Source organism: Palaemon carinicauda, chromosome 13 (genome assembly GCF_036898095.1).
Source record: "Palaemon carinicauda isolate YSFRI2023 chromosome 13, ASM3689809v2, whole genome shotgun sequence".
Classification (NCBI taxonomy): domain Eukaryota; kingdom Metazoa; phylum Arthropoda; class Malacostraca; order Decapoda; family Palaemonidae; genus Palaemon; species Palaemon carinicauda.
In genome coordinates, this window is record NC_090737.1 from 27944641 (window position 1) to 27954640 (window position 10000).

Here is a 10000-nt window from a genome sequence, read left to right on the forward strand (position 1 = left end):
GGTGAGTGACGTGTAGTTCTTCAACAGGATTGTCCCAAAATTCGCCATTGAAGTAAGGACATATCCAGACGACATTGGTAAATATATCATGTTGCTCATCATTTACTTTGGCATGATAGTGTATGCGGAGAAATCGATAGTATTCATCTCTTTATTCATTTCCCAGATAGGTAAAGAATAAATGCCTTCGATTTCCCTGAGGAATCTGACGAAGTGAGGACTCGCGGCACTGAAATCTCTTTTGAAATCTAGAAGGACACTGACGAACTAGGGAAAAGAGACAATGAAATCTCGAAAGAAACAGATAATCTAATGAAAGAAGATCTTGAAAACTAGAAGACAGGAGAGAACAGCGAAGAGGAGCCTCTAATGCCAGAGGTAAGACACCTAAAAATAGAGAGCCTCTAATGCCAGAAGTAAGGCACCTCAAAATATAGATCGAAGACCCTCTAATGCTAAAAGTATGGAACCTAGAAATATATGTCAAAGAACTTCTAATGCTAGAAGTGTGGGAGGTAAAGAGAGAGGTCAAAGAACTTCTAAAGTTAGAGGTGTGGGAGCTATAAAGAGAGGTCAAAGAACTTCTAATGCCTGAGGTAAGGGAGCTGAAATGAGGTCAAAGAACTTCTAATGCTAGAGGTGTGGGAGCTAAAAAGAAGTCAAAGAACTTCTAATGCTAGAGGTGTGGGAGCTAAAAAGAGGTCAAAGAACTTCTAATGCTAGAGGTGTGGGAGCTAAAAAGAAGTCAAAGAACTTCTAATGCTAGAGGTGTGGGAGCTAAAAAGAAGTCAAAGAACTTCTAATGCTAGAGGTGTGGGAGCTAAAAAGAGGTCAAAGAACTTCTAATGCTAGAGGTGTGGGAGCTAAAAAGAGGTCAAAGAACTTCTAATGCTAGAGGTGTGGGAGCAAAAAAGAAGTCAAAGAACTTCTAATGCTAGAGGTGTGGGAGCTAAAAAGAGGTCAAAGAACTTCTAATGCAAGGGGTGTGGGAGCTATAAAGAGAGGTCAAAGAACTTCTAATGCAAGGGGTGTGGGAGCTAAAAAGAGGTCAAAGAACTTCTAATGCAAGAGGTGGGGAAGCTAAAAAGAGGTCAAAGAACTTCTAATGCAAGGGGTGTGGGAGCTAAAAAGAGGTCAAAGAACTTCTAATGCAAGGGGTGTGGGAGCTAAAAAGAGGTCAAAGAACTTCTAATGCCAGGGGTGTGGGAGCTAAAAAGAGGTCAAAGAACTTCTAATGCAAGGGGTGTGGGAGCTAAAGAGAGGTCAAAGAACTTCTAATGCAAGGGGTGTGGGAGCTAAAGAGAGGTCAAAGAACTTCTAATGCAAGGGGTGTGGGAGCTATAAAGAGAGGTCAAAGAACTTCTAATGCAAGGGGTGTGGGAGCTAAAAAGAGGTCAAAGAACTTCTAATGCAAGGGGTGGGGAAGCTAAAAAGAGGTCAAAGAACTTCTAATGCAAGGGGTGGGGAAGCTAAAAAGAGGTCAAAGAACTTCTAATACAAGGGGTGTGGGAGCTAAAAAGAGGTCAAAGAACTTCTAATGCAAGGGGTGTGGGAGCTAAAAAGAGGTCAAAGAACTACTAATGCAAGGGGTGGGGAAGCTAAAAAGAGGTCAAAGAACTTCTAATACAAGGGGTGTGGGAGCTAAAAAGAGGTCAAAGAACTTCTAATGCAAGGGGTGGGGAAGCTAAAAAGAGGTCAAAGAACTTCTAATGCAAGGGGTGTGGGAGCTAAAAAGAGGTCAAAGAACTTCAAATGCAAGGGGTGTGGGAGCTAAAAAGAGGTCAAAGAACTTCTAATGCAAGGGCTTGGGAAGCTAAAAAGAGGTCAAAGAACTTCTAATGCAAGGGGTGGGGGAGCTAAACAGAGGTCAAAGAACTTCTAATGCAAGGGGTGTGGGAGCTAAAAAGAGGTCAAAGAACTTCTAATGCAAGGGGTGGGGAAGCTAAAAAGAGGTCAAAGAACTTCTAATGCAAGGGGTGGGGGAGCTAAATAGAGGTCAAAGAACTACTAATGAAAGGGGTGTGGGAGCCAAAAAGAGGTCAAAGAACTTCTAATGCAAGGGGTGTGGTAGCTAAAAAGAGGTCAAAGAACTTCTAATGCAAGGGGTGTGGGAGCTAAAAAGAGGTCAAAGAACTTCTAATGCAAGGGGTGTGGGAGCTAAAAAGAGGTCAAAGAACTTCTAATGCAAGGGGTGTGGGAGCTAAATAGAGGTCAAAGAACTTCTAATGAAAGGGGTGTGGGAGCTAAAAAGAGGTCAAAGAACTTCTAATGCATGGGGTGGGGAAGCTAAAAAGAGGTCAAAGAACTTCTAATGCAAGGGGTGGGGGATAGATGTCGCCAGCGAGGCTTTGGGGAAGGCGCGGCGGCGTCTGTGTTTTTTCTGATGCGTAAACTTAATTAAATACAAGTAAAAACAGGGCATTAAATACGTATTATAAATACTAAACTCTTTCTTATCTTGATAGCACAAATTAAATCTTACAAGTTCCAACATGTAACTAAGCGCTCCCGAAACACGAGTCAACCTTTTACTTCTGCTTGAAGGATATCCTCGCAAGTAAAAGGTAATCATTATGAATATGGAAAGAAAGATTTGCTTATACTTCTACCTTTTGCTTCAGAGAATTACCTTGTACTTCTACCTTATGCTTACAAGGATATCCTTCATTTTTATGAATACCTCCCAATGTCTCTTAACATTTTTGTAGTTTACACCTTGTTTAAGTCCAAATGAGTCGGGAAAACTATAATTGGTAACTCTTACCTGTGTCCCAGTTGTTATCAACTATTAATTTGTAATTTTGCACTATTTAGTATTATTATTATTATTATTATTTGCTAAGCTACAACCCTAGCTGGAAAAGCAAAATGCTATAAGCCCAGGGGCCCCAACAGGGAAAATAGCCCAGTAAGGAAAGGAAAGAAGGAAAAATAAAATATTTTAAGAAGAGTAACATTAAAATAAATATTTCCTATATAAACTATGAAAACTTTAACAAAACAAGAGGAAGAGAAATTAAATAGAATAGTGTGCCTGATTGTACCCTCAAGCAAGAGAACTCTAACCCAAGACAGTGGAAGACCATGGTACAGAGGCTATGGCACTACCCAAGACTAGAGAACAATGGTTTGATTTTGGAGTGTCCTTCTCCTAGAAGAGCTGCTTACCATAGCTAAAGAGTCTCTTCTACCCTTACTAAGAGGAAAGTAGCCACAGAACAAATACAGTGCAGTAGTTAACCCCTTGAGCGAAGAAGAATTGTTTAGTAACCTCAGTGTTGTCAGGTGTGTGAGGACAGAGGAGAATCTGTTAAGAATAGGCCAGACTATTCGGCGTATGTGTAGGCAAAGAGAAAGAACCGTAACCAAAGAGAAGGATCCAACGTAGTACTGTCTGGCCAGTCAAAGGACCCCATAACTCTCTGGCGGTAGTATTTCAACGGGCGGCTGGTGCCTTGGCCAACCTACTACCAAAACTTCCAATTACTTTGATTCCAACTTATATAACTTATTAATGTTGGAAATTATTAACTTAGCGATTTTCACTTTTAAATTGCCACTATTGTTGTTATATTTCAACAGAGCACTTCTTCAACATGTCCTCACTCCACCAAAGCATACTGTAATGCAGAATCTTCTTCATTCCACGCAGTCCATATACAATTGCTGTTCTTCAATCTCTTGAACAGATTATCCTCGTTTCTCAATTGCCATCTTAATGTTGTCCCTCCATCTAATTCTTGGTCTTCCTACAGGCCTTCAGTCAGCTGGTACCCATTCTAGAAATTGTTTTGGGTATCTGTGATCTTCCGTTCTTTCAACATGTCCATACCAACGTAGCACGCCCAGTTCTATCAATTCCAATATAATCTCAATATCCAGTTCATTTCTGATGTCATCATTCCTCGAATTATCAAGTCTTGTGAGTCCCTTCATCGAACGTAAAACCCTGTTTTCTTCTGCTTGTAATTTGCTTTTGGTTCTACTTGTGAGGGCCCATGATTCATGCCCTTCCATTAAAATTTTGTCTCAATATTGATATATACATCAGCATTTTTACTCTTCTATGTGTGTAATGGTCTTTCAAAAGTAGGTATAGCATTCTCAAGTTATCATTGAATTTCGTTATTCGGTGGTCTATTTCAATTTTCGAGTCATTTACTTCACTAAACATTACTCCAAGATATTTAAACTGTCTGCATAGTTTCAATGTATGGTCTTACGGAGAGATATCAATTTCATCTGGTGTTCTTGACACTACCATTACTTCAGTTTTGTCCTTATTGATTTTCATTAATTTTGGTGTTTGAACATTATTCCATTTTATCAATGATGCCTGAAGGTCTTCTGGGGTATCAGCTATCAGCCTAGAACTTTATCATCCGCGTAAGCTAGAGTAATTGTTCTCTCATATTGTTCATGTATTACTCGCATGCACTTATCCATGTATATTATAATTAGTAGTGGGGACAACACACTTCCCTGTCCTACACCAGACTCTACCGAGAACCAATTATGTTCAGCTCCTGAGTCTTCACTCGGCATCTTGTGTTCTGGTATGTACCATGTATTGATCTTTATAATATAGAGGGTATATTGTAATAATCATCATCTAGTACATCCCATAATTTCATCCTTGATAATCGGCCAAAGCCTTTCTCAAGGTCAATAAAAGCCACATATTTCTCTTTGTCCCACTCCCAAGTTTTCTGAATTATCATTTTAAGGGTGAATATTAAGTCATTAATTCCCCAATTGGTTCTGAATCCGCACTGCCTCTCACCAAGTTTTTGTTCCACGCATTCTCTAAGTCTACTTTCCATTATTCTTTCATGAACTTTTATAGCATGTGGCATCAAGATCGTGCCTTCATAATTTGGGCAGTTTGTCTTCTCCCCTTTTTTTCTTTTAAGTCAGGTTCATCACTGTCATTCACTTGGTAGTTGATTTCAAATTCTTCAACATTTTGGCCAGGTGGGTTGAGGAGATTTTCAAAATGATTCCTCCATCCTTGGCTGTGTAAGGAAGTTTTCTCCATTCTTATCTTTAATTGCATACGATGGGGGTTGTAATTATTTCATGTAATTTTTTACCATATGGTATATGAGCTTCTTTGTGCCATCAAAATAATTTTCCAGATTATTTCCTATTTGCTCAAATGATTCTTGTTTAGCAATTCGCTTTACTCTTTCAACTTCCTGCCTTGCTGTGTTATAATTGTCTCTTCGGCGTGGCGTCTTTATCCATTTTCTCATTTTCTCTTTAGCTGCCAACCATAGTTCTTCAGTCCACCAAGCTGTTTGCTTACGTCTCCTTCCATAAGTGATTTTGCACAAAACAATATCTGTTGCGGTTCCTATAATAGCATTCTTAAAATATAATCAATTACATTCATATTGTCTGTATCCTCCCATTCATCTTTAGCAGTATCAATTTCTGGGCATTCCTCTTGCTTCAAGTTTTCAACTTGTTTTTTTTTTTTTTTTTTTACAGCCTGGGTTCTTCTAACTTTTGCCTTCCTTAGCTTTAATTTCCCAAGTACTAGTCTGTGATCCGAGTCACACGATACAGAAGGAATAGTTTTTACGTCTTTAAATAAATTTCGATTACTAATCAATGCTAAGACTATCATTGACCTGTCAGTATTAATTGTTCAAAGCAGAATTCCATCTGTACATGTCCACTTATGACTCCCTTTATGTTTACAGTAATTATTCATTATTGGAAGACCACTTTGATGGCAAAAATCTGATAATCTCTCACCTTCTTTGTTTCTATCACCTATACCAAAGGCTCCAATAATATTGTTCATGCCCAATCTTTCACTACCTACATGTCCATTCATTTCACCAAGAATTATTACATTCTTACTGTAAGGTACAGAATTTTTCACTTCTTGCAGGTTTTCATAGAATTATTCTTTTTCTTCCTGTGGCCGACCTTGTTGAGGTGCATAAACTTGAATAAAACGTATCTTGTGTGCTCCTAAAGCAAGTGAAAAGCTTAAATTTCTCTCATTTTTATATACAAGATATCCCATATTTTGAGCAAGCTCTTCATTCAAAATAACACCCACTCCATGCTTTGCTTCTCTTCCTCCGCTATAAATATGGTAGTTGCCATGAAGTAATGTTGTGCCCTGTCCAGTCAATCGAGCTTCACAAAGACCAATGATGCCCAATTTCCTTTCCTTCATCAGCATTGTCACATCCTCTTCCTTCCCCCTAAGTGTGCTTGGATTTATTATTCCGATTCTTAGATTAAAGATTTTCCATTGCGCATGTCCATTTCCGTTCCTAGTCAGGATGTGCCAGGATCCTGCAATCCGTCCGGAGGCATAACGTGCGTTTCTTGAGCAAATATATTTCGGTCATCGGCTAGCTAGGCGTATCATGACCATACCCTCTCTATTTATCTGGGCTTGGGACCGGCACTGAATACACAGTGGCTGTACAAGCCAATCTGCTCAACATCCAAATATTTGACAGGGGTGATCATTCCTCTAATTGGCCATATTAAGAATAATATACTTCTAAAATACCGTGTAATATTGACCCAAAACAAAAGAAAAGGAACGACTTTTATAGCCAATTACATATTAAGTACTTCTTTGTGAATTTTATAGTCTTGGGAGATATATTTGCTTAAGGTGGTTAGAAATACGAGAAATCATACGAAACAAAGGGCCAATTACATAATGGTGTCAGAGATTTGACGAATTTGATAAACCACCAGTAATTTTCCAGCAATTTCAAACGAAATTCAGTCCAAACAGAGCAATATTCAAAAAAAAAAAAAAAAAAAAAAAAAAAAAAAAAAAAAAGATAAATATCTTTCCACAGGATATGAAAGTTATCCAAAGTTCTGAGAAGACTTCAGCTTCCCGATTAAAATCTAAATAAACCAGGAGGTGATTATGCGGCTAAGAATGGTACCGAGAATCTTGCAGTTTCTTGTAGTTCAAGAAACTATTAATAAAATGATCTAGGTGGGAGGTTTCTGATGTCCTACAACTACCTATTATCATGGCTCTGTTATCCCTTACAATGTGCATAACACAACATTTTTTTAACCCTTACAATGTGCACAACACAGCAAGTTTTATTTTTTTTTTTTTTTAAAGAGATTGATCTTAAGTTTCAGTTCGAAAGATGGAATCGGTGCAAGGAGGGCTGAATCTTCTGCCTACGCAACTGTCTTGTTTTCAGGCTCAGTGGCCTGTCTTAAAGGGTGTATAGGCCTATATGAAAAGTAATTAATAATAATAATAATAATAATAATAATAATAATAATAATATTATTATTATTATTATTATTATTATAATTATTATTATTATTATTCCTTGCTAAGCTACAAGCCTAGTTGGAAAAGCAGGATCCTATAAGCTCATGGGTTCCAACAGGGAAAATAATCCTGTGAGGAAAGTAAATATAATGATAATAATAATAATAATAATAATAGAAATATTATTATTATTATTATTATTATTATTATTATTATTATTATTATTATTATTATTATTATTCCTTGCTAAGCTACAAGCCTAGTTGGAAAAGCAGGATCCTATAAGCTCATGGGTTCCAACAGGGAAAATAATCCTGTGAGGAAAGTAAATATAATAATAATAATAATAATAATAATAATAATAATAATAGAAATATTATTATTATTATTATTATTATTATTATTATTATTATTATTATTATTATTATTATTATTATTATTATTATTATTATTATTATTCCTTGCTAAGCTACAAGCCTAGTTGGAAAAGCAGGATCCTATAAGCTCATGGGTTCCAACAGGGAAAATAATCCTATGAGGAAAGTAAATATAATAATAATAATAATAATAATAGAAATATTATTATTATTATTATTATTATTATTATTATTATTATTATTATTATTATTATTATTATTATTATTCCTTGCTAAGCTACAAGCCTAGTTGGAAAAGCAGGATCCTATAAGCTCATGGGTTCCAACAGGGAAAATAATCCTGTGAGGAAAGTAAATAAATAAACAACAAGAGAAGAATGAACAGTTGAAATAAGACATTTTAAGTACAGTAACAACAATAAAATCAACCTTTCATATATAAACTATCAAAACTTTAAAAAATAAGTGGAAGAGAAATTAGATATAATAGTGTGCCAGTGTGCCGTCAAGAAAGCGAACTTTACCCCAAGACAATGCAAGACCACGGAACAGAGGCTATAGCACAACCCAAAACTAGATTTTGGAATGTCTTTCTCCTAGAGGAGTTACTTCCATAGCTAAAGTCTCTCTTCTATCCTTACGAAAAGGAAAGTAGCCACTGAACTATTATAGTGCAATAGTTAACCCCTTAAGCAAAGAAGAATTGTTTGGTAATCTGTGATGCAGGTGTATGAGGAAAGAGAGGAGAATATGGAAAAAAATAAGCCAGACTATTCGGTGTACGTGTAAGCATAAGAAAAATGGGCCGTAACCAGAGAGAGGGATCCAAAGTAGTACTCTCTAGCCAGTATAAAGGTATAGATAGATATGTCTGGTTTCAGTTCCAGTATCCTCAGTATAAATGCTCACCAGAACGTCAGCTGGGCAAGTCCAGCCCCCGTACAGTGGTGCCCAAACACAGCAATGGGCTCCCCAGTAAACAGCTTAAACTCATGGTTCCGAGCTGGGATCGAACTGCTGCCATGCGAATATGTCACCACTGCACTAGCCAGCAGTGTATCAACGGGTGGCTGGTGCCCTAGCCAACATACTACCTTAACCTTATCTTGAGGAACATCAGAGATTGTATCCATGTACTCTTAATAATACTGATCAATACTGTTTACAGGCTAGGAACAAGGAGGGCCAGGCAATGGCTGCTGATGTATAGGCAGATAGACCTATAAGCTCCCCTAAACCCCACATCTTAGCTCACAAGGATATTGAGGTTGCAACGACCAAAGGAATTAACGAGTTTGAGCGGGACTTGAACCTCAGTCTGGCGATCACCAGGCAAGGACGCTCCCACCAGGCCACAACAGCCCTATTTTCTCTAATTCAAATCATTTTCATGTTTTTTCTCCTTCAACTAAGGAAATTTTATTTCATTAAGGCTAATAATTAAGGGACTTTAGTTTGTTCATTGCGATATTAATGAACAACCATGAACAATAATGTGAGCCCTGAGCTTTCCCAAAACAGTCCGGAAAATCGATCTCTCACTAATAACTGAAGACATCACGTTAAGTAGACGAGATATTTCTCTAGTAGTCTCACACAAAAAATGAGGGATAATACTCTTATCTCATGTGGGTACAAACAATGTCTTTATTATCTTGTGTTTAAATACCGATGAACATATTTAATTGTCATGATGGTCCAATGGCTTTCTTTTAATAGCATCGTTGTTACTTAATATGGGAGTTTTTATGGAATTCCAAAGGGTGAGAGCTATTTAGCTATTTGTCTGGAAACTATATATATATATATATATATATATATATATATATATATATATATATATATATATATATATATATATAGTCTCCAGTATCTAATGAAATGATTTATACTTATTGGTTTGAAGATCTCTCGTTGGAACCCAACAGAACGATGATTTTGAGACCAAAATGACCGTAAATTCATTTAGGATATCCAAAGTTAGTTTCATAAATCTATCTATGAGAAATATATCCATAAAAAAGGCCACCTGTAATCTTACTATGTCACAGAAGTAAAAAAAAAAGGGAATTGTGAGGGTTCGAGATGACAGACCACAGACCAGTGATGCTCTATTTCCGACACGGGCAAAGTACATTGACCTGTGCGGACGGCAATGTAGCAAGGTGACTGACCGATCGCAAACAGGTGAAAAATGCGGGGCATTTGTGTTTTCTACAGTTAACATTACAATAAATATGAAAGCCCACGCTTGAAATAATGAAATGTAAATAGAAATGAAGGGCAGATGATTCTGCGCCGGACTGAATAAGTAATATGTACAGAAAAATATATACAA